This window comes from Python bivittatus, unplaced genomic scaffold (assembly GCF_059951505.1).
Source record: "Python bivittatus isolate LINGU-HERP-01145 unplaced genomic scaffold, Pbiv_v1 ctg000660_np1212, whole genome shotgun sequence".
Lineage (NCBI taxonomy): Eukaryota > Metazoa > Chordata > Lepidosauria > Squamata > Pythonidae > Python > Python bivittatus.
The window spans coordinates 743,097-768,472 of NW_028277092.1; the positions used below are offsets into that span (position 1 = coordinate 743,097).

A 25,376-nucleotide genomic window follows, 5' to 3' on the forward strand; every position below is an offset into this window, starting at 1 on the left:
CTGCCCCCCGCCCCCTTCAGGTAAGGATATACCTAGTCCTACCCAATTTGAGGAGGCGGTGACCCAGCTTCTTGTGGACCCTTCCCAGGCTGGATGAGGACACCTGGCTGGCCAGAGCACCATTCTGCACCACTTCTGCCCTTATTCCAGCCAAGTGCCCCTGAGCAGCATCCGGTCTCTCGATCTTGAGAGCTATTTTGCTTCTTCTGCTTTCTAAAGATCCATTTTTTTCAGGATGACTTGACTCGCTCAGTGATACAGAATACGGGCGGGGTCAGAACATTTGATTTAAAGTTAACTAAAATTAAATTTAAATTAGCTAATGCAGTCATTCTCTACTGTATTGAATTATCGTGCTTTCGCCTTATGTCACATTAAAAAATTATAGTTTGGTGATCACCTCTGAAGGAAGCCGCAAGAGCCCTGAGAGTCCTAAGACAAGCCTGAGAAGAAATTATCCTCGTGGAGAAATTCTCCAGGAGGCTTTTAATCACTCCCGCGCTGCCTCCTAGAGCAGCGATGGCTTGGATGTGTGTCAACCAGGCAGGACTGAAGCTCAGAAGACAATCGGAACCAGGATTGGAGGACCATCTGGGTTGGAACGGAGGTGCCTTCCCCGGAGGATCAGATCGGCAGCAAGTCTGCATAGCTAAGTGCTGCCCTGGTACCTCTGCCCAGATGCAGCTGGCACTCTTCCAAGCTCGCTCTTCCAGCTGCTTCAGAAGCTGCCCCCGGCTCTCTTCGGCTGGATAAAAATGCTGCAACATGGCTGTGCAAATCCATGCATGCGGGGACCCCCGGCAGGAGCTTCCAAAGCAGCTGCATGAGCTTGGAAAAAGATGCAGCTGCTTTAAGGACGGAAGAAGAGGGCTTTGGACCTGTGGCCGCACACCCCAAAGCACCTTTTTCAAAGGATTTACACACCCCTAAGGAATACAGTGTCAAAGAAGTGGAGGTTGCACAGAAACCGCCCTTTGCCTGGAATCACACAACATGCCAGGGCTCTGCAGTGGTCCCCATTTATGCTACATTAATGTCTACCCCCCACCCACTTTGCTAGCTCTCCTCTAAGTAAATGACACAGCGTATTTGTTTTCCACCTCCCCACCTCCAATGGACTGGTTCCACCAAGACTTGACTACTGCAATGCCTTTTACACAGTCCTACCTTTGAGGAATGCTCAATTGGGTGCAATAACTGACTGATATTGGGGGGGTGTACTGTGCCAGTCTTAAAAAACCTGCCCTGGTTGGCAAGTGCTGTGGGCACGTACAACAGGCTGATCCTGAAACCCAAGTTAACCAGCACACTGGATGTGAATACCGGACAGGCAATGCCCAATCGGATAAACCCATTCTGGCTTAACAAGACGGCCTGGATCGCACAACGTGCAAAGGCAAGGGCTGGGCTCCAGCAACATGATGAAGCCCAAACTGCCCAACCAGGCAAAGGATTTTTCTGGGCCTTGTCCCTTCAGAAAGACCCTGAAGAACATCTCAGGTTGCCACCGGCCCTGATCTTCCAACTCGCAATTGCCCAAAACTGAACCACAGCGCAGAGGCTGCAGTTTGGGGTTAAGCAAGGAGGAGAGCCATTCCCTACAAATGGAGTCCCAAGAGAAGGGAGGAAAATCTCCCATGGCCTCAGAAGGCAATCCTAGCATTGTGGACTGGGGCGCCAAGAAGGGGCCACCCATTCTGGGGACTGACATGGCTGGAAAGCTCCCCTCTCCCCTGCTCTGGGCTCTCCCCTCTTCCCTTCCCCAGCGGCCCTGAACAGAATGGGATATATGGGAAGTGCCTCTTGAGCCTACCTGCCCAGAACCACACCAGTGCACACCCACACCCACACCCCAGCCCAAGCAAAGCACTGCAACGCCATTCCCTGCAGCTGCCTTGGCCCGTATTTGCATCAGACTGGAACGCCGAGATTTGTCTGGCTGATTTCGGCTTAGCACCTTGCACGAATCCAGCCGTTAGGGCTTGGAAGCTGCAGAGGCTCGTGCAGCAAGCTGCAGGTCAGCAAACAAGGGTTAGTGCAACAGGTCAGCCAGGTCTATTGGTGAAGCGGTCCTGGAGACCTAAACAGGCGGCCACACGACACCCACTGGGTCGTGCACGCGAATGGCCACCCCAGCTCGCGCCTAAGGAGGGGCAGGTGGAAGCTCTGCTGGCCACACATGGATGGCACCCAGCTGCTGCTTGCTTTCAGCACTCCTTATCATCTTCCCAGGCCTCCAGGTATTCAGAGAGCAGATGGGTGTCTGGCAAGGTGAGAAATGCTGAGCACCCTTCTCCTCCCACCTGCAGGCCAAGCCCCGAAGGACACTCACAGACAGCTTCTCTTATCTGCCTTGTTTCAGAGCCCTTTTCTCTCCGAAAGTCTGGAGCCAGAGCCTCACCACGCCCTGAGCTGCGAGGACAATTCATGGCCACCAGCTTTCCCCAGTGGCCACCAGCTCAAAGAAAGGCAAAGTAGTATTTCAACGCTTTGCACACGCCCAGAAGTGACAGCAATTTCTGCTGAAGGAACGCCAAAGATCTGACTGCCGGCTTGCTCTGCCTGCAAAAAGAGGGCAATGGCCCAATTTAGCTTTTGAGGCAGGACTCCGTTTGCAGGGCTGAAGCACCATACCTTCCCACCACAACAAGAGCGCACAGTTCCAACAGGGTGAAGCCACTGCCTACCAAGAAGAGTAGCTGTTTTGAAGTGAGGGAACAGCTGCAGCTACTTAAATGGTGTAGACCAGTGTTTTTCAAACTTGGCAACTTGAAGACATGTGGACTTCAACTCCCAGAATTCCCAGCTGGCTAGGGAATTCTGGGAGTTGAAGTCCACATGTCTTCAAGTTGCCATGGTTGAGAAACACTGTCCTAGCCTATGATCCTTCAGACCAACTTTCCCCACCCAGAAGCTCTTATGCCACATATGGGCAAGTCACACGAAATCAAAGAGATTAATCTGCTTGCTTTACTCACTCAGCAATTATCCGTCGCACATTTCTTCCCCCAACACGGAGTCCTCCAGCCTTTCACTGGCGATTTCCTCCTACCCCCACCTTCCTGCTTTGCAAGATCGATACTAAGCCTCTAAGCCTCAGCTGAATGGACCTGTTCAAAGGGAGTGCAAGGCCTGTGAAATGGCAGAATTGCAACAGACTCCTGCAGAATCAGCAGAGACCCTCTCCCAGGGCCATTCTATTCTCAGAGAACAAGGCTTTCTTGAAAGAGCTTTATAGAAGATCAGGGACAGGGGAGGGGGCTTGAAGAAAAAGAAGGGAAAGGAGAATTAAAGGCAGCAAGTGTCCTCAACGTGCAATCAACCCTGAGGCTCAGAACTGAGATGACCATGGCCACGTTGGGTTTAAAGCCAGCTAGCTAAGGGAGAAAGTGGGGCTCAGCGGTAAAGCCCCTGGGTTGTGTGCAGGAGGCCCACGTTTAATACCCAGAAAAGGCCCCAGGTGGCCAGTGATGGGAAAGCACCCTCTCTGCCTGAAACCCAGTAGAGAAGCTGCCAGAAGCAGCCAGAAATGTGGGGCTCAGCAGCACCAGTGTAGCTTCCAGAGATCTTGAGCTATGAATGAGGTCCCGAACCCAGGCGGGACCTTTGTACATTCTCATTTATTAATATGACATCACATTTTATACCACCATCACTCACAGTAAAACAACGTGGTGGTGTGAGCCCTTAGAGAGCTGGGTCTAATCCAGTTGTCTTGCTATTCAGCGATACTGCTGGAGGTGTGATGGACACCCCAAGAAGAGAGAAGAACTCAGCAGAAAACAGCATTATAAGTTTGCACTGCGGCAGGCTGGTGTCTTCCAGATGTTTAGGCCTTCATGGTCCATCGGCCAGCACAGCCACTGAAAGCTGTAGCCCAAAACTTCTGGAGGACACCAAGTTGCCTCTCATGCATTTCTTTCCCCAGGGGCAAAATTCAGTAAATCCGACACCCAAAGCCATTGCAAGCGATTCGACCATTCTGAACCCCCTCCATTCAAGATTACCATGTTTGCTAAGACTGAAATGAATCTATTGTCTAAGTCATCCAGAGATTCAGTATGGAAGTCCTCAACTCCCAGGCTATTTTTGCACTACCTTTTCACACCAGATTCTTTTTGACTGCTTGAGTTCTCAGATGCAGCCAAATTTGCAACGGAGAAAGGCAAAGAAACAAATCTAATCGGGGGAAGAAATAAAGTTGGTTGGATGTTCAGAGGTCTTTTTGGCCAGTTCTGCATGCATTCGCCCTCTTTGAAAAGTCAAATATTTTTCATATTGGTTGAAGCTGTTCTTGTAACCATCCCTGTCCCCTGATGTGCAAGCAACAGAGGACTTCTGCTGATCTTATCTACCACACCACCTGGGTCTTTCCTGGAGAAATCAGAGCTGCCCACCTGTAGGCTAAACCTGTGCAAAACACTCAATCAGGGGCTGCTTCAAAATGGCCTGACGTGCCAAGAGGTCCACCAGAGTGATTACGGTGCCAGTCTTTGACCACACAGCTCCCTGGGTGTCAATTTCTCTCAGTTGACCCTGAGGGGTACCAATTTCCTGAGACAAAAATTTTAAGGTCAGAGACAGCTAATGCAGGATTTTAAATTCAGTTTGTTGCCTTGCTCTGCTCTGCTCTGTTCTGTATTGTCCTTCCTATCTATTCTTTCCTTGTATCTTAAGCCACAGGTTGCTGATACTGTTTTATTCAGCCCAAACGGCCCTTTTATTATGCATACCGATAGAAACTAATACATCTGCAAATGAAGACAATTGAGAAAGGTATGCTGAACCTTGGGAAAGCAAGTGGAATGTCCTTATAAATAGCACCATAGTTTTTTCTAAGCACTGACCTTAATAAATCATTTACAACTCCTTCAACCTTGAAAACATTCTGCCCATTAAGTTAATTCATCTGGCCCAGCATTTCTCAGTCTCAGCCATTTAAAGAGGGGTGGACTTCAACTCCCAGAATTCCCCAGCCAGCAACACTGGGAGAAACACTGGGCTAGCCAATGAACCCAATGAAAAGCCCCAACGTGTTGCAAATCAAGATCTTGGTGAGGTTCCTCCTGCTAGCATCCTGTACCTTGTCCCCTTCCAGATGGGTGGACCATCTCCCAGCATTCTCCACAACAGTCACGCTGGCTGAGGCATTCTGGGAGTTCGAATGCACCCATTGGGGACCCCACATATCCAGGCCAAAGCTACATGACAAGATTCTTCCCTTTAGGTTAGTCCAACAGGAAGTGTGGAAAATTTTGTTTGCCACAACTCCCCCACCCAAATACAGAGAGCGTGAGGCCGAAATGGGTCGGGGGGCCCTTGGCCAGCCCAGGCAGCTCACAAGGAGGGGAATGCTGCTGCAACTAAGCTCATATCACTAAGGGGGGCAGTCGATAAATTCTGCCCCCTCCCCACTGTCCAAACCCCTCCACGGGGGGGGGAGCTGCAACTAAAGGGAAGAGACCAGTCTTTTGTGCAAAACCCCTGGGGAGTTTTGCACATTTATCATGGCAGGGAAACAAAGCCGGCCTGCAAACGCGCACGCCCGGTTGCCTAGGCAACGGCAACAAGGCCGGGGAGCTTGCAGACCAGCATCCAAAGCGGGAGGAGGGGGGTCGGGGAGGGGGTGCCAAAAGAGGGGGAAACCTGCCCTGCATTGCCCCCTGAGCTTTGTTTGGTGGAAAAGAGGGTTTCTCAGGAAACAAGGCGGGAGGGAAAGCTGGGGGCAGGGGGCAAACATTGGGAAATAGGCTGGGGGGGAGTGCTTTGAAAAGAAGTGGGGGCGGGAAGGCTGCGTTCACCAAGCCTTATTCAGGGCTGGCCTTTGGGCGGCTGGAAACAAGGAGCACCCACCTTCAGCCCCAGCCAGGACCAGGCGAGGGGAGGAACCTTCTCAAAGGGCCTGCTCTGAGTAATGCACTAAATTAAAAAAGGAAAAAAGAGGTCTCTGCACAGCTCAGGCTCTGGGCATGGGCGGATTTCCTTCCTCCCAAACTGGCTTCAGCTGCAAATGCTCCAGTTTGATTCCCAGCAGCTCCAGGCAAGGCTGGGAAACAGCCCCAATTAATGGGGGGACGGCCTTGGGGGCTTGATGCACCAGCTAGATAAGGCAGCTGCCTGCATTCCAACAAGAGCCGACTAAGAGGAGGGCCCCCCATGGCATCTCAGAATGGTTCGGGTTCTGCTTCCTGACCCTGAATCTCTAATGACTCACGACTGGATTAAGGCGGGGGGGACTTAGAAGGGCTCCCAAATTAATGTTCTGCTCCCAGACTTCCCAGGCTTCAGAAGGCCCGTGGAAATGTCCAACGGTGCCCGTCACAAACGTACATCCTTGCCCGTATGGAGTCACGAGATGTGGGTCAAAAGGCTGCGTCAACTACAGCTGCCTGCAACCTTCCCCTGCTATCAACACATGGCCTGTTCATTATCAAGTGTTTTCTCTGCAGCAATGAAGCTGCACAACTGCTATTTAAAACATCAGCAAATGTGTTTCCGATACTCTGCTGTAACTGCTCTCTTGCTCCAAGGAGCTCACACAGCCCAGAGGGTTCCCTCTCTCATCTCTGTAACACACCCAGGATTTTGTTAGGCTTAGAAAGAGCAACTCACCCAACTTATCCAGCACAACTTTGGCTGAGCCAGGGTTTGAACCTGCCTTCCCCATAATCCACCTTCAAAGAGTCAAGATGTGACCATACAAACATCGCCTGCAGTCCTAGAACGGTAAACTCATCTCACTTTGGACAGAGAATGTATTTGATGCTGGAGAAACAGCTCTTTCTGTTTTCCAGTAGGCACTTATTGTTGGTCACACAGTCAGCCAGATGTTTAGACTGGATTTGGCATTTTCATCCATCTATCGAGTCCTTCCCAAGGACCTGGAATAGGCAGGTGTTGTTGTTTGATGGGGTTAAAGGCATCGTCGCAGGATAGAGGCTGTTCCAAGTAAAGCTGCCTTTTGCAATGGACCGATGGTGATTTTCTCAATGCTGATGGTCTTCAAGTGGCGCTCCAGATGTTTTGGGATTGCACCTAAGGTGCCTGTTACTGTTGGTGCTAACTTTGCTTTCTTTTGCCACAGTTGCTCGATGATGATGATGACAATTCAGGGGATCTCTCAGAATTTTCAAGGCCAGTCCACAAACACATGAGCATGGGAACGACCCGTAGTGTTGGGCTGGTAATAGCACCTACCAAGGAGCTGAGGACCTGATCTCAGCACCCCACAAGCCTCACCCTGATGAACATCAATTTCTGTCCCTCTCGCTGGCTGGCTCTATACACCTCATCCCAAAGTCCTGGCTTCTTGAAGACAATAGACAACAGAGATAAAACCAAGGTCTTGACCCAGAACCTCGCCCCGTCGCTTCAGCTAAGCCTCAGTTCCCAGGAATCATGGGCAGAAGAGAACATGCAAAACTACTCTGACCAGCCATCACAAATTTAAAAAATACATATCCATGAGGTTTTGTAGCTCCACATGGATCCAGAAAGTGAGTTCTTCTCTCAGACAGCAACATGTTAAAATAAAAGGGGGGAAAGTCCCCTCAGGACAGAGTTGAAGGTCCACATTCCAGCCAAGCTAACCCATGACCCCAACTTAAGCAACACTCACCAACCAAAAGGGTGCCGAGGAATCTTCCCTGGCTGGCCCACTCAGCCCCACCAGCAGCTGCACATAGCAGGGCCACTGAAGTGCTCAGCGGCTGGACCAGACACCCACTCCTGTCCCGGCTAGCGCGGCAAGTCCTGGATTTCAGCATCTGCCAGGGCTGCCATGCCCAAGGTCCAGAAACCAGCTGCAGAAAGAACCAAGGTCAAGTATGAGATACACAGGTCAGGTGGGTTATTATTATTATTCCTTATTTTAGCTACTGGTCACAAAAAGCAAGAATTGGCCATACCATCAAAAAAGTATTTTGGACAGCTGGAGGAAGTACGGGAGAAGGCAGCTTGAACTACCCTTATCCTACAAGAAAGGATCGAGAGAGACTCTGGGCGTTTCTTGACTGGGTGGTAAAGGTGCCATAGAACCAAGCTGTGAGAAGTGGCACCTCAAGGATGGTTCCATTGGCAGCACTTCAGGATACTGAAAGCTCTACAGAAATGGGGCATCCAAAGTCCAACACAGGGGGAACAGACCCAGAGGGATAAAGGTGGAGGGAGCTGCATGTCCCCGTGGTAAATGCCCACAAGGACAGAAGTAACGTTACATCTTCTCTGGGCTTGGAAAGGTGAAGGTTTAACCGGTTGAGAAGTGAAAAAGAAGCGACTGTGATACAGCAGATATTTCACTCTCAACTCTAGCAGAAGCATTCAGGTTGAGGAGGACTTGGATCTATCATTATCTAGTAAGAGGGCTTATTAGGTGACCTTTGTGGACATTATGCACATGGTGGACAAAGAGCTCTTGTGATACCAGCCTTCAGATTCACCAATGAAATTCCCTGGCAGAATGTTCAGGACACACAACCATTAATTTAACCCACCAGATGTGGGATTGGCAGAGCGAGAGCTGAAGTTAGCAAGGCGGGTAATGGAAGAGCCTGAGACCAGAACAAGACCATTATGAAGATACGGTGCAGGTGCCTTCAGCATCCAAACTGAGAAAGGGAGTGTGAAAAGTCCACTGCCATGTAAGGACAGGAGACAGGCACAGAGTTTAAAACCTGCATTATCAGCACCCAAAAATCCCAAATTACTATCAATATTTTGGACGATTCTAAGCCTATCGTTTATTTAATAACTATTAAAGTAGATTTTTATGGTGGGTATCAGTTATTTGTGAGAATGCTGGAACAAAGAGCTGGAATACCCATACAGCCTAGACAATGGTTAAAGGTCTTGCTATCATAAGACTTTTTTCATGTTTTTTTATTGGGTACTCCAGAGAATGTTTAAAAAGGGTTGCTGGTCAACTTTTTTATGCTGGAAGGGTAAATTCATGGAGGGGCACTTACTCATGTGATGTAGGAAGATATATAAATTCATGGAGGGGCTCAGACTTTTCCCTCAGCCTGGACTGCTCTTCTGACAATCATAAGCAATGACAATAAAGGCACATCAAGTGGAGAAATATAGAATTAGAGCCACATTTATGAAAATTATAGGAGTACTGAGAAAAGTCTTCAAGCACTGGGTGGAGGACCAAGGCCGTATCTGCTAACCATCCCCCTGGCATGTTTGGGGAGCCCACGTGAGATCCAAATATGCATCTGTCTCCAGCCAGGCGGCTTCCAGATAATGGAGCTGCACCAAAGTCTCTGCTGGCTGGGACTTCTGGAAGCTGTAGTCACAATATAGCCTATCACAGACTACCAGGGTGGGGAAGGCTTTAATAACATAGGGGACGGGGAACAGGCCATAGGCTTCCTCTGCAACTACCAAACATGTGGCCAGTGAGAAATATCACAGCCCATACAATCTGCAACCCCTTCACACACACTTCAGACCCAAGAGGGACTGAATCTAGAAAACAACTTCTTCCTGTGGGAACTGGCTAGATCTTTGCAGCCATCTTTGGAAAGCTACCAGCAAGCCCTTTTGTTCAGGCAGAAGTTACACCAGAGGCGAATGGCCTAAAGACACAAACTTTTCAGTGGTAGGGACCCACTGGCAGAACATCCTCCACATTCAAGTTTGAAGACATCCACGTTGGCAAATTTCAGTGGTCAGGTCAAAATCTTTAAATGGGCACGCTTAAGCTGACAAAAGAACTTGTGAAAAAGGTCCTGGAACAGTAGCTGATTACTAGCTGAAGATGAGCTGGCAGAGTAATGGAGCTGCAATGCAGCATCAACCTTATTTTGCAGTTTCCAAAATAACAAGCAACCATACCATTTTGTTCTCCCTGGGCAGGAGCCCTTCTCAGCGACTGTGCCCAGTTCTAAGGATCTCATTTTAAAAAAAGACTCTGAGAAAATGGAACTAGTTCAGCAGAGTGCAACAGGAATAATTGGAGGGTAGAGGCAAAGCCTATGATGAGAGATTGAAGGAGCTGGGCGAGTTTAGTTTCTTTTGAGGAGACTGAATGGGGACATAATTGCGCTCTTCAAATATCTGAAAAGATGTCACAAAGAAGTTGGAGAAGTCCTGTTTCACTTCAGAAGGTGGGACATGGAGCAAATAAGTTAACAAGAAGGCAGATTCCAACAGAACATTCAAAAAAACCTTTTTAACACTAAAGTTGACAGTGGAACCAATGATCTCAAGGGGTAGGGAAGTTCCCCCACTCTGGATGTATTCAACCCATCTATCTGGGATATTTTAATCTAGATTCCCGCACTGAAATGGGGAGGGGGGGGGTTCAATGGCCACAATGTATTTATGTATTTATTAAATGTATATCGCCGCCCCTCTACCAAAGAAATCCTGTAGTAAAGAGACATTAAAAACATCACCCAAAATTTACAAATCCACTGAAGAAAAACTAAGTTGAAGCCCCTAACAAATCTCATTACTACCCTATCAAACCCAGCCGCATTCTACTCTTCAAGTCTTTTCCATGGCACGGATGAGGCCCTTCTTGTTTTAATCAGGATTGAACCGAACTGCTGGAGTACCTAAACTGCCCTTTTATTTTTTGGACCAGGGTTTTTGATTATTTTAACTGGCTGGTTTGCTTTCAGAAAGAGCTTTGCTATTTTAAGAATAAAGCAGGATACTAATATCAATAATTAGAAAAGGAGAGTTCCATAAAGAAGGTGATTGATTCCCACAGTAACTCTCTTTTGGCTGTGACTGGCAACAATTTGGAGGGGCTTTCCCCAGTGCTCAGCTGGAAACCTTCAGCATGCAGGACGTGCGCTTGGCACCCTGGCCTGTGGAGCTTTGTTTGTGGAGGGTCCAGCTCACTGCAAAGTATAAAGAAAATCACTAGTGCTCCAAAGCCTCTGGGGGTCATTGATAGCAAGCAGGAGTCCTGTTTCGAAGAATGCTTCTGGGAAAAAGACGCAGCAGAGATTGAAGAGCCCTGCAACCTGGATTTCTTTCTTCATCAGAAGTATGAGTCAGCCTCAAAAAGCTTCAGGAGATGCCATACAGGGACTCTTCCTTCATCCTTCCTCTTTCTCTAGAGAGAAGAGGGCTAAAATGTCTGGCTTCTTTCTGAGCTGCTCAGAGACCCCGTAAGTCCCTTTAAAGTCTAGGAATCCTCTGTCAAAATCAAGGAAGCATCTGTAGCTTCTCACAGCCCAGTGGCCATTACCAAAGCTCCTCTTAGGGGATCTGTGCAACTCAAACAGCTGGGATTTATACTCCCAAAGCTGGGATCCAGCTTTACAACTTTGTAAACTTTATGGGAGCCACTAAGACCCCAGTAACTTCCTCCAGACCTGCTTCAAATTCCTTCCACTTCTTTCAGACCCCTCCAACAATGTTTTTCTTGAGCTTTAATCACCTTGCCAGATTAAGGAGGGCACAGACATTTGAAACCCTTTTTAAAACTTTCTATCAGCCTAATAAAGCCAGTTCCTTAATATGGGTTCAGCCAAGGAAGCTGGGGAAGGGGCATCAGTCCTTTCTCCCCACCGTTCCAGGCCAAGCACACAAAACCCAGGACCAACTGGGGCAGCAGGCTTCAAAAATATTACCACTAGCATCTTTTCTAGAGCTATCTGCAAGTCAATCTAGGACAGGATTTGAAGTCTTCCAGACAAATGGAGCTTCCGTTTACCCACCCAGGGTATCACACCTTGTCCAAGCCATTCCTTTCTCACCTAATTCTACAATACAACTGGAAATGGTGTGCACAAGAGCTCACCCTGGTCGGACCTACTCTCTGCACGGAGCCATATTTGATTTCATCATGATTTGTTGAATAAGCCACACTGGGTTGATTTCACACAACATGCCTCGGTATGATGCCAGTACTGAATAGCCATATTCACCCAACATCTAAAGACCTAGCAGCTACATTTATATAACATGCTAAACTAAGTGAGTTTTAATTTGGTCTAGTTTTCTGTGACTTCCTATGTTGTGCAAACCTAAATTTGTTTGGTTAATTTACTTCAATGCCTTGTGTGAACCCAGAAAATGGATTAATTCAGGAACCAATGTATTGTGTGAACCCTCCCTGTCAAGGAAGAGTCAGCTGAGGCTATCAGCAGAACTCTCATATATTTATTGCAAAGTGTGTGATTGAAAAGACCCCTCCAACAAGGTTGAAAAGAAAGTACAGCCACTTTTCTTACTAAATGCTTAAAGTTCTGCAAACAAATGTCTGTCAGTCAACTATCAGAATCACAGAACAGAAAAGGGGACCACAAGTCCGTGTCGGTTCTTCTCATGACACCTGTCCCCCTTCGGAAATAACCTGCAAGTCTTCCATAAGAAGAGTTTCCAAACCCTTTAGAACTTCTGTAACCCAATCAGACTGTGACCTTCTGCAACCTGCTATTTGATCAGAGCTTCACCTAAGTCATATTAATAGAGAGATTCTGGTTAAACAAACAATACACAACCTGTGTACAGTGCCCTGCCTTTATGTAACACACTGAGCCACTGTTCACTGCCTGTCAGGAAAAGTATGCAGAACTTCAAGTAACTGATGGCACCTCTTTTTGGAGGGAAGATTTCAACCAAAGGTTTCTTGCACTTGTTGATCAATGCTACACATCATTCTGGAAACATTTTGACTCATTCCTCTTTACACAACAGCTTCATCTCACGGATACTGGGGGACCGTCTTGCACAGCCTGCTCTCTTCAGCTCACGCCACAGTGTTTCAGCTGGGTTAAGATCAGGAGTTTAACTCACTCATTTCCAATCACAAAAGTTCTTTTGCTTCAACCACTCTGTTGTAAATTTACTCGTGTGTTCAGGATTGTTGTCATATTAAGTTTCAACTTATGGACAGACACCCTGTAAAATGTGCCGGTACAATCCAGAATCAATTGTTCCCTCAAGGATGGGGGCCATCCAGGTTCTGAGGCTGCAAAGCAACCCCAAATTAGGATGCTCCCGCAGCCTGGTTAACAGTTGGAAGGAGAGCTTCTTCTGCTGGAATGAATGCACTTTGATTTTCTCCAAGCCTAACATTTCTCATTCAAGCCAAAAAGCTTTATGCTGGCTCATCCCTCATGGCTCCAACAGCTCATCCAGGTGCTCTTTGGCAAACGTGAGATGGAAGCAATGCGCTTTCTGCAGAATACCTTCCTCCTTGATGTCCTCCCATGCACACCACTCTTTGCCTTATGCTGGACTCATGGACACTGACATTAGACAATGCAGATCTTCTGCCATAACTGTGAGATTCTTCGAGATCTCCCGGAGCATTACGTGCCTTGTTCTTGAGATGATTCCACTGGATGACCGTTGCTGGGAAGAGTAACAATGGTGTTTGATGGAGGCTGTCTTTGGCGATGGTTTGTAGCCCATTCTAGCCTCATGAGCATTGGCAACCTTTTTCTGAAGTCTGCAGAGATCTCTTTTGATTTACTTCCACAAACTTGAAGAGCGGACTCCAAGACTGGCAATCAAAGTGCGTAGGTTTTTTAATAGGGAAGTTCCCTCAAACTTACATCCAATTGTCATCTCACTGACAACTGATTCAGTTTACCCCCTTAAGAGCATCAGAGAGCCTTGGGCTTCCTAATTTTTCGCCAACAAAGACAGTGACTATTAGTGCAACATTTTCAATGAAGACATGACACAAAACATTATTTTGCATATTGTTTGTTTAACCAGAATCTCTTTATCTATTAACAGTGTTTAGATGAAGCTCTAATTACATTGTATGTCACAGTACGGCAACATTATGGATCACCATAATTAAGCATCACCATAATTACAATTCCTCCAGCCAAGGGGGAGTCCGCCATTTTCCAAAGCACGTCTGTTCCAATTTTGAATAGCTCTTGCCTTAGGAAGTTGTTCCTGATGACCAATCAAAATCTGCTTCCTCATAATTTACACCCATTGTTCTTCAGGAACCACTCTGAACAATTCTGCCCTATCTTCTACATGAATCCTTCACATATTTGAAGCCAGCTAACCTGAGTCCCTACAGTTTTTTCTTCTGCAGGCTTCCTTCCAGGTCCTATGTCATCTGGGTCGCTCCCCTTCGGACATGCTCAACTCTGTAAACATCATTCCTAAAATGCAGAGCCCAGAACTGGACATAACAGTCTAGGGGGGCTCTGACTCAACCATAGCTTATCCCAGTGAACAAACATAGCTATAATTAACATGGCAGTGGCTATGATTGCAACAGTGTTATTGTAAGAAAGCTGCACAGAAAATACGCAGAAAACCATCTTCTCCAACCTGGCCCTTCCAGATGTGAGACTACAACTCCTAGAATTCCTTTAATCAAGACAGGATTGTGGGAATTGTGGCCTCTACATCTAGAGGACACCAGGCTAAGGTCTCACTAAGGCAAGCACCACTCTACTGCATTAGATACCCATTTATTATCGCAGGGGAAGGGAGTGGTCTAGCTGTTGGGCAACTGAGATGAAACCCAGCTGCAGGAGTATCTGCAGAGTGTACTCAAGATGGTGGCTTTGATGGTGCAATCAAAGCTCCCCTTGGTTTTTATGTGACACCTCAGTAGCATCTGCCAGCTTTGTGCAATGTGGTGCCTTCATCTCCACCAAGCCAAGGTTGCCTCCGCCAACTGGGGGCCAAGATATTGTTGGGGGGCAGAGAGGCAGCACTCCCAGACTCCCAAGTGCCCTAGGAGAGCAAACAACACAGCTCCTGCAGAACCCCAACACCACTATGCCCACTCGGTATCACTGGACCCTCTGACTATGAACTTTCATCATCCCTAGCTGGTAGCGCCAAGAATGGTCCAACAGCATCTGGGAGCTCCAGGCTGACAGAGGCTGAACTAATACAGACAGTAAAGTCTCCCTCCAGTGGAGCTGGATTCCTGGTGACCTCATGGACACTTCCAGGGCATTTTCTTGGCAGCCACATCCACCTAGTCCTCCACGGCCTTCTTCATTTTTCTTCTAACTTTCTTACGGTCCTGGAATTTTCTGACAATCTTCCATCCGCACCCTGGCCAGTTCTAACTTTGCTTCGTTGTTTTAGGTCACCCAGGCCTGCCTGTTTAGAAACCATTGGAGAGAGACACTGGTGGAGAGGCCACCCTTTTCTGCCACACTCACACCCTTAAAATTATGTGGAGAAGCATGGAGAAATGTCTTCCATTTGGGTAAGCCAGCTCCCTCTAGAATCTTGTTCCACTTAATCCAAGTAGTAAAATGGAGAAGCCCTTGCTGTAAGGCCCAGTTCATGTTACACATTAGGACAGTATTTCTCAACCTTGGCCACTTGAAGATGGGTGGACTTCAATTCCCAGCACGGCTGGCTGGGGAATTCTGGCAGTTGAAGTCCACCCTCTTCAAGTGGCCGAGGTTGAGAAACACTGCATTAGGATCTATGCCTGGTCCCCCCAACCTGGAGCCCTCCAGACTGCGGACTTCAGGGGCCAGCAGAATCAGGATGGAAATGCGGGGAATTGAGGTGACCCACCCGAAGGGGTCCAGCATGCAAGGCTTTTCCTTCTCCCACCTGCAAAGCTGCTCCCCCCAACCCCTGGGCCTTGCACCCTCAGACCCAGCTACAAAGAATGCCAATGGTTCCAGCCCCCTCCGGGGAACCCCATTCTGTACCCCCTCATATTCTCACCGTTTCTTGCAAAGAGGCCTAACTCAGAAACGAAGGCTTTGTTGATCCACAAAGGGATGCTTTTTCAACATCCCCCCCCGACACTAACATTTTTTCAGCAATGAAAAGTGAGTTAAATGTGTTTTAAAACGTAAGAAATTCTAAATTAAATTATTGCTCCCAGCACTCAGCACCAGCCTGCTGAGGCTGGAGGAAGCTGTAGCACAGCAATCGTTGCAAAGCCCCGGTTCTGAACCTTCACCTCCATAAAAATAAAAAGGAAAAATAATTTTCTATTTGCGGTGAGTTTTAGAGGAATAGCTGTATGAATTTTCTGAAGCAAAAACATATATTGCATTTTGAAGACTAAGGTCTGGCTTGCATATTGCACTAAGCCAAAATGCGGTTTGTTTGTTTTAGCTTCGCATGCTGCATGAACCTAGCCAACTATGGTTTATCCAATACACCAGAGTTAAATCATGACTTATTGGTGGCCTGAATCCTGCCTGAAAGAGCTGGCTATGGCTCCAGCCCGCATGGAACCAGGACACAAGGCAGAGTTCACAAAATGGACTCCAGTCCACAAATGTTTCCACTTAAATAAAAATTAAGTCTTCAATCTTTGCAACTAGACCAACGTGTTGCAATCCAGAAAGGGTGAACTGGCACCAGTCAGATGGAAGAAACAGCTTTGTGCACCCCAGAAGTGCCAACTGCCCAGAAGGGGAGGTTTCTCACCCCTCCCTCCACACAGGCCAGATTCCACGCTTCCAGACAACCATTATCTCCATTTCAGAGACAAAAAACACAGAGCGGTTTGCTAAGCAGAAGGGATCTGCTGCTGCCACTCCCCCCTCCGTGGTCATCTGCAGCCCCCTCCCCACTCCCCCCTTCCCAACAGGGAGAGCCCTTGACTAAGGAGCTGCCTGCAGACCCTCATTATCTCCAGATCACCCAGCTAGGGAGAAAAAGACCAAACCCTTACGGGAAAGGCCTCCTGGAGAGACAGGCACAGTTACACCCCCAACCCCATCACTGCTTCGCAGGCTTCGCACCAAGACCCATCCATCTTACCAAGCCAAGGGGAATTTCTCACGCAGCCAGAAGAGCCTCGGGGTGGATTTCAGATTACAAGCGGAACCCGGGCTAAAGGCACCGTCACAATTCTTGGCGGGGGGGGGCAGGGTTGGAAAAGACCCCTCTCCGAGCGGAGCCAGCCCGCCCCGGGCAGGAAGGCTGGTGTGCTCTTCGCAGAGGGAAAAAAGAGCATTCAATTCACAGCCAAGCCACAAGTCCTCCCACCCCAAGCACATCAGATGGGGTGGGCCAGGTCCACCCCCACCCCGAGCCACAGACTGAGCCCAGCCATCATGGGTTGCATTGTTTATGGCTTAACATGCTGGGGGAACCCAGGCACCGGGACTGATTCAGCCAGCCGTGGCACGGGAACCGGGCTGCACCCTGCGCTCCCACTTTGCACGAAGCCAGGATGTCATTTATGCGCTTGGACTGAAGAGGGTTGCATGAACGAAGCCAAGACCCCACCAATGGCCGCGTCCGCGTGTCAGAATTCTCACTCCAAACCCTCTGAAGGGGAAAGCTGCACCACTGGCACATCCCCCCCCCCGCCTTCTCTTCATCAGGACCAGGGCAGAGAGCAGAGGGGTCAGATATAGGGGCGAGGGGGGGGGACAGGCCCAGCTTGAGGGTCCTCCTCCCGCCCAGCGCCTCTGGCTGGGCTCCCGCGATTTCGCAACCTGCCAAGACCGCAGGGGGGGGTCCCAGCCAACTTGAGCCACAATCCGGGGGGGGTCCCATGCTCCCAAGCCGGGAGAGACCCGCCAACGCCCTGCCTAGCCCCCGCCTCCCAGCTGCCGCCGCTCTGGAAGCCCCGCACGCCGAGCCCTGCGGGGACGCCGTCCGCGCTCGCGGGATCGCCCCTTCCGACCGCGCAAAATGGAAGGCGGCCGCGCCGCTCTGCCCATGCCGCGAACGGGAAAGACGAGGCCGAAACACGCGCAGCCCCGCCGGGAGCAATTCGGCGCCTCAGCCCGCCCGCCTCGGCCCGGCTCGGACGGCGGCCGCTCCCCGCGCGCGGCGCCTCAGCCCCGGCCAGGCTGCGCCCGCCGCCGCCGCCGCCCCCCCGCTTTGCAAAACGGCCCCGCGCCAGGGAGGAGGCTGCCGAGGGCCGCCGCCCCCTCGGGCCACGCCAGGCCCAGGCTGAGGGAGCCGGCGCGGGGCCCGGCGCCGCAGCGGCCGCCCCCGGCCTCCTCCTGGGCAGCTCCGGGCGGCGCGGCGGCGGCGTCCCGGGCAGGGGCGCGGGCCCCGACGAGAGGGGCCGGGCACCCGCCAGCCTCGCCGGGCCGGGCCGGGCAGTGCCGGAGCGGCGGGCCCCCGGGCACGAAGCCGCCGCGGGTGCCGGGAGGGGCGCCGAGGGCCACGTCCAGCCCGCCCGGGGACGGCGGAGACCCGGCCGGCGGGCCGGGGGGGGGGGCGCGCAGGCAGCATTACCGTCGGGGTGCGAGCAGCGGCGGCCGCTCCGCCCGCGCAGGGCGCTCCCGTCTCGTCCCGGCCCGGCCCGGCCGCGGCTCCGTCCCGCCCGGCCTCGCCCGCCGCCGCGCAGCGCCCGCTCGCCCGCTCGCTCCTTCCCGTTCCGTGCAGCCGCGCAAGGAAGGCGCTCCGCAGGCCGGGAGGGAGGGAGGCAGGGCGCGAATCGCGCGGGGCCCCCCCGGCCGCCCCCCCGGCCGCCCCGCCGCCGCCCCCGGCGCGTGGACGGAGGATTCGAACCTGCGGACGCGGCGCGGCTGTTCCCAGGGCTCCGCGCGCCTCCCTCCGGCGCTTCCATTGTCTCCGCCGCGGAGTTCCCAGCGCCCGCTCTTCCCTCTCTCTCCCCTCCTCCCGGCCAGTTAGTTTTATGGTTCACGGCGGAAGGGAAGCGGAGTGGGCGGGGGAAAAAAACTTTGCCTTCCTGAACAATGCGGGGCTCTCCGCTCAAGTCTCCGATTTAAAAAGAAGAGGGGGGGGGGGAAGACAGGCAAGGAAGTAAAGCGCCGATGGTTGAGCCGGGGGCGAAAGGCATTATTCCCTCGCTCTGTCAGCAGATTGATTTTATTTTTCTGGGTATCCCAACTGCAATTGTTTGCTCGCAGGACCAGCAGAGCGCACGGAAAGAACAGGCTGGTTTGGTCGCAGCGGGCGAGGCTAGGACGGCAACGCCCTGGATCGCCGGCTGCCCGGCCTGCTGCCGGTGGTGCAACCCCGCTGGTGCCTGAGTGAGGGGCTCCGGTGGGCTTGGCAGAGGCAAGGTCTCGGGGGGGGGGGCGGAGAAATCGGAAGTCTTGATCTCCTAATCCAGGATGGACCCTGTCAAGGGGAGCAGCCGCCCCTGGAGAGTTTCAGCCGCCCCCTCCCCGTTTTGGGAGGTGGGCATTGCTGACGTTGGTGGACGAGGATGGTGCAGATGATCAAGCTTGGCAACTTTAAGAGGGGCGGACTTCAACTCCCAGAATTCCCCAGCCAGCAGGGCTGGCTGGGGAATTCTGGGAGTTGAAGTCCGCCCCTCTTAAAGTTGCCAAGCTTGAGAAACACTGCTTAGCGGATGAATATTTCTCCCTGGAAGCCACAGAAACACTAACACGGACACAACAGGAGGCACAAAGCCTCTCCTTCGTGGTGTTGCGAAACCCACTAAAAATCTGCTGCTCTTAATCAACTTTGGGGGGGGGGGCGTCCCGTTTAAAACGCCATTTACTGGCCGTGTTCATAAAACATGTTTATCCACGGTTAACCTAATCATAATCCGAGGGATTAGCCAGATTTTCTGGTTCCGAACAATGCAGTGATCCCCAAACTAAACACGGGCGGTTCATTTGCACAACCCCGCAGGCTAAAATGCAGCTGGTAGGTTTACGAATCGGGGAGTGGTAGAAACAGCTATCTTTGGCTTAAGCTACCTTCTCCTAAACCTGAGTAAATGATCTTTGTCTGAGTTAAGGCATCCTGCTAGGCACGGGGGGGGGGGGCAGAGGTCGGGGGAAACTGGCTGGGAATTCTGGGAGTTGAAGTCCACCGATCATAGACCCGCTAAGGTTGAGCAACACTTTTCTCAGCGTTGGGCGGGCACGTGATGGGGATCCTGCGTGCGAGACCCTCAGGATCCCCGTGGTCTTGCCGAAGTACTGAAACTCCAGGAAGGGGGACCCCTCCCCACTCCTGCTGGAGGTCTGATGCCCTGCCTCGCCCTGGCAGACCCCTCCACTGCCTCCCCTCTGCCTGGCACATGGGCCACTACCCCGGATGGCACCTCGGAGGCATCTGGGTGACCACAGTGACGAAGATGCCCTTGGCCTGATCCAGCACAGCAAGATTGTTCTTCCGTTCTCCTAAATCAAGCCTCCGCCTGGCGGTAAGGATTGGAGGACAACCAGAAACTTTTAGCTCCCCAAACAGGAATAATTCACTAACCCAGTGTTTCTCAACCTTGGGCACTTTAAGATGAGTGGACTTCAACTCCCAGAATTCCCTGGCCAGCCAGGGAATTCTGGGAGTTGAAGTCCACTCATCTTAAAGTGCCCAAGGTTGAGAAACACTGCACTAACCCATCTCAAGCTTTCCAAGTGCTGGAGCTACACCTCCCGGAGTTCGCGACCAATGTTATTTATTTATTCCATTTATCGGACCACCTAATCAAAATTACCCCAGTTGATGCACATTGGGTTTAAAACATCATTAAACATGTATTTATTAAATTATGTATTAAATTATCAAACATTTGTTTTAAAAAATGCAGGGCCAAGTACAATAATGATACCGTAGTGCCAGTCCTAGTCCAGACCTTCACCTGCACCCGGCGCTGGTTCTAAGCAAGGCTGAATCCTCACCCAGCAGCGGTGGGCTAGAGGAACACCAGGGCGAGAGGAGACCACCCCCCAGGGACGTTCAGTGGGTTCTGGTATGTGGTTATGGCAACCTCCTTGGCCAAACAACTCGTCATTATCGCCTCTGAGCTATGCCAACATGTTGTGCAAACATATCACACAATGCTTCCTGGTCCTTGAGGCCTTCACAGGCGAGGGAGGGAGGTTGGAGTGGGGTGTACAGGAGGCTGAAATTGGTAGAAATGTGAAAAATGAGAGCCATGAACCCAAAAGACCCATCGGTGTCAAAAGAAGCCAGGTGATCTTGCGGTGGCCAAAAGCGACCACAAGAATTAGGAGGAAAGAGAAATGCAAGGAAACCACTCTGTATGGCTCTGATGCCTCAAGGCAAAACAAAATACATTAATCAACAAATTCTCAGCCCTTGTTTCTGGAAACATTTCCAAGCATCCAGCACATGCAGAGACACAACCAGCAGCCTCTTCTGTAGGACTTTTGAACACAAGGTTTCTTTCATGAGTCAGATTATTTCTTGCAGCATCCTGGAAATGTGGCCTTAAACCAATCTGGAACGTTCTTCATGCACTGGATTTCCATTTTCATTGCCTTAGCCAGCTTCAGGATGCGAGGTTTAGGGGTTTTGCCTGCCCAGGACTGCCAGAAACAGAGAAGGAGACCCAGGATCCAGCTGTTGAGCAGCTGGGTGGAGAATGAGCATAGCCCAGTGGCTGAAGAGCTAGACTCCGTGCTCCTTCAGTCACAGAGCTTGTCGGGTGCCTGGGCTGTTCCTCTCCCTCAGCCACACCTACCTCACAGGATGACATTGGAGAAGACCCAACTGCAAGTCACTTGGAGTTCTCAGAGGAAAGGGGCGCAGCGTTGCAAAGCATTGTAAGAAGATGAGGGCAGCTGCACAGAAGACTGATAGAAAGGACAATGCGGGTTCATGGAAGAGGAGGTCCACAGCTTCTCAGCAGGACTGCCCGGGGAACATCCTCCTTCAGAGCCCCCATGTCTCCACATCTCAACTGATGGGAGATAGCTGATGGGAGACCACAGCCGTCTTAGTTTCATATCCTGGATGGGCGATTCGAAGAGGCCGTAACAGCCCCCTGGTCCAAGAAGGGTCAGGATCCCTTCTTCAGCTTGGGGCAGGCTGTAAAACCCTGCTAAAGTCACTTGTTGGAGTTATCTTCATGCACATCACCTTAACACGTCAGGGCAGAACTACAGAGCCTACTATCTCTGAACATGTCAGTTTTACACGGATGTCTCCCCAAGCCTGATTCACACATCTTGCCAACGCAGCCGAGGTCAGCTTTTCCCGAGCCAAGGCCACATTTGGCCAATGGCTGGGATGCACCCAAAGAGGAGTGGCACAGGCTGTGCAGCTAAATTTAATTTCATTAAGGTTGAAATTTAATTAAAAATAAAGCTAATTAAAATGACTACTCTCCAGCTATAGATTTCATTATCTCCCCCTTCTGTAATTAAAAATTACAATTTGGTAATAGTTTATGGAGGCTCGTTGCTAAACCATGGTCTATTTTCTTTGTTTATGTTTCTTCCAGTTGGTTTGCAATAGCTAAGAGGGGACTCCTTGGGAGACCCTGTGACCGAGCACGCCAGGCTGGAGGGCAGGGAGATGGCCTGGCTGTGGTCCACAGGGAGGCCATCTTGCTGACCAGGAGCATCACCCACAGCTGGCCAGCTTTGCTGCTACGTCTGGTCTGGGAGGATGGGGCTCTGCTGGGATACCACCGGTGAACCACCCATCTCTTCCAGAACTCTGGAGGTGGACTTCCCTAGACTTCTCTCGGGGAGTTCAAGTCAGGAGAGGCTCAGGATTGAACGTCCACCATGATCACCATGGACCTCCCAAGCCTGTAGCAAGGCTCACATTGAATTTAATATTCTGTTTGGCTCAAACTGGAGATCTGCTTGGTGCAACTCCAGGAAGATCCCTCTTGATCCGTGGCTACAAATGGAAGGACCCTCGCGGCAATCAAGACTAATACCGAGGGGGCCCCGTTTCAGGCCCATTGGGACTCCTACAACAGGGAGGGCTGGCTTCTCTGCTTCCGTTGCATCTGTGCAAACAAGCCAGTGGTGCTTTTCCATTCTGTGCAGCCTCTCCTCCCTTGGGGTCCAGATGGAGCCAAGCCAGAACAGTCAGAGACTCACTCTGAGTTATTTCCATTGTCCTCTGCAAAATCAGTCCGCTTCAGCTCTAGAACTCTGGGATACTATGACCCCTTTCAGTCAGGGTTTCATCCAGGATATTATTATTATTATTATGGGATCAAGGCTGCGTTGGCAGTCTTGGTGGGTGCCTTACGCCAGAAACTAGATGCAGGAGTGCAACTCGGCTGGTTCTCCTGAACCTCTCGGTGCCTTTTGATACCATAGACCATGGTTTCCTGCTGGGCTGTCTGGGGAGGCTGGGTCTTGCAGTCCTTCCAGTCAAGGTCTACCCAGAAGGGAGGGAGGAACTGCTGTCCTACACCCAGGGTCCCTCGGGGACCTACCTTGTCCTGATGCTCCTTAAGCTGCTGGAGGAGGTCCCCAGGTGGCCTCAGCTCCACTGCTCCCTACTAGCTAATTCCAAAACAAAGTTATCCGTGTCTTGGTTACAACATGTACTACTCCAACCTGCTCTATTTGAAGAGTACCTTGAAGTGAGTCCAGAAATTGCAACTCATGCAAAATGCAGCTGGTGCCAGGTGCCAGGATCAGATGATGCCTGTCCTAAAAGACCTGCATGGGCTGCCAATTGCTACCTGGCACAATTCAGGAGGCTGACGCTTCCCTTTAAAGCCCTCAAGGAACGCCCTCCCCCCTTCTGAACCTGCCTTCAGCAGAGGCCCTTCGGAAGATGCGCCACTCCCTGAAGTTCGACCGCCAAGTAAACGGGAAAGGGCCTTCGCCCGTGGAACACACACTTCCACTGCGGCCATTTTATTCTTGTTTTCTACTCCGTGTTTTTGTTTTTGCAAGCTGCTTTGGGTGTCTCAATAAATGGCAATTATTTCAATCACCAAATGAATAAAATGGTTCTCGGTTCTGCCCGATGCTCTTCTGACACAGGTTTGATACGATGCTTGAAATCCGTCACACCCATTCAAAAAGGCATTCTCACCAAAAACGGAAATACACTTGAATTAGGACAGGTTTGGGATTCAGATTCATCTCACCCAAATGCCCGCTGGAAGAAGTCTTTTGTACAGGTCCCCAGAATCCGAGGCTACGCCATGAACGGAGAAACTGTACTCGTTTGCAGGTCTCTCCCACGTTTCTACCATCGTTAGTCATCTTCTTCAGTCACAAAATGTTTTTCCAGGTAAAAAATGCCTGAGAGCTAATCTCTTAAGTCTGATATCCCTTGGAAGCCACATCTCCCAACGTGGCCGTGCATACAGCGCTGGCCTGGCCTGTGTTGTCCCGATGACAACAGTCTTGCCAGGGTGGACATCCTTTTTTAGGTGGGTGCAACAAAAATAAGGACCTTGCAATACCCTAAAGCAGGGTTTCTCAACCTTGGCAGCTTTATGATGTGTGGACTTCAACTCCCAGAATTCCCCAGCCAGCATAGCTGGCTGGGGAATTCTGGGAGTTGAAGTCCACACATCATAAAGTTGCCAAGGTTGAGAAACGGTGGTCTGCAACTGCACAGAAGCGCACTGTAAATAACAGCGCATCTTAGTTTCTCTTCTTCTGGTGCCTTTTGCTTGAGACCTCCCATCTCGCTCGGTTTCTGCAGCTGACGGTTTGCTTTATCCGCTCTTTTGCGGGGAGGGGGCGCACAAGGGGCGGTACATGCATAGACAGCGCGATCTCGGTGCCCTTCGGCTGGAACGAGAGTCCGGGCACTTGGGGGCGCGGGGACCCGGCGCTGATGTCTCCGAGCGGCTTCTCCAGCCCGGGCGCGCCCCCCGATGGAAAGGGGCGGACGGCTTGTCGGCCCCCCCGCCCCGGCCCGCCCCGCCTTTGCCAGCCATGGGGCGGCCGGGCGGGGCTTGCTCAAACTGGCCAATCCGGCGGCGGCGCAGCCTCCCTTGACAGCTTTTCAAACGATTTTAGGAAACGGGGCGGGCGGGGCGGACGGGACCTCAGCGGCCGGGCGCGGATTGCCAGTGCGGGTGGCCGGCTGGCATCTGTGCCCGGCGGGCTTCGCGTCGGCCGCTGGAAGGCCAGCGGCGCCCTGGATGCCAGCGGCGAGCCTCGCCCTCGCCCCCCGACGGGGGATGTGGGAAGCTGGCGAAGGGGAGGCCCGAGGGCAGGCCCCGCTGGCCGCTCCCCGCACCTGCCCGCCCTCCCCAGCCGTCCGCGCGGCTTCCCCTTTCCGGGCACCGCCTGGTCGCCCGCTCGCCCTCGCTCGCCCGCTTCCCCAGGCCTGCTCCTGTCTGCTGCTACGACCCCTCCTCCGGTCGCCGGGGGCTTCCTGGGCGAGAAGAGGGGCGCTCGGCTACCGAGCGGGGGTCACGTCCCGCTGTCAGGAAGCTCTTCCAGACAGCACCGGGCGCTCGAGCGCGGGCTTTGCGCAGAAGCCCCCGGGGCTCGCCCCTTCCCTTCCCTTCCTTCCCTTCGCATCCTTCCCTTCCTTTCGCATCCTTCCTTCCCTTTGCTCCCTTCCTTCCCTCCCCCCCTCCCTCCCTCCTTCCTTCCTTCCTTCCTTCCTTTGGGCGGAGGAGGGGTAGACCAGTCCCTGCATGGCGCACACCTGCTCAACATGTGTGTGGCCATGGGGCAAAGCCCTCCTCCATGACTCGCCAGCCAGCAGCTCCCACGAGCTTCATCCACGCGGGGCCTTCCACCGGCTTTATGCTGCGCCCCCGGCAGCAGATCTGGAAGCTGCCCCAATACCGCTGCTGGTGC

At 51.5% G+C, this 25,376-nt stretch overlaps 1 protein-coding gene across 4 annotated transcripts in view; it reads right to left on the minus strand.

Moving 5' to 3' along the window:
* VANGL2 (VANGL planar cell polarity protein 2) overlaps positions 1–18,533 on the minus strand; it is a 39,088-nt gene extending 20,555 nt beyond the window's left edge. Inside the window, exons 1-2 of one of the 4 annotated variants that reach the window (XM_088151066.1) lie at positions 18,412–18,528; positions 7,619–7,802 (exon numbers count right to left, since the gene is read on the minus strand). The gene's annotated coding sequence lies outside the window, so the exon portion shown is untranslated. Of the gene's footprint in view, positions 1–7,618; positions 7,803–16,698; positions 17,774–18,135; positions 18,380–18,411 lie in introns of those variants that run through there. The other 3 variants (XM_088151067.1, XM_088151068.1, XM_088151069.1) reach the window with 3 other exon arrangements.
* Positions 18,534–25,376: the final 6,843 nt, after the last annotated feature.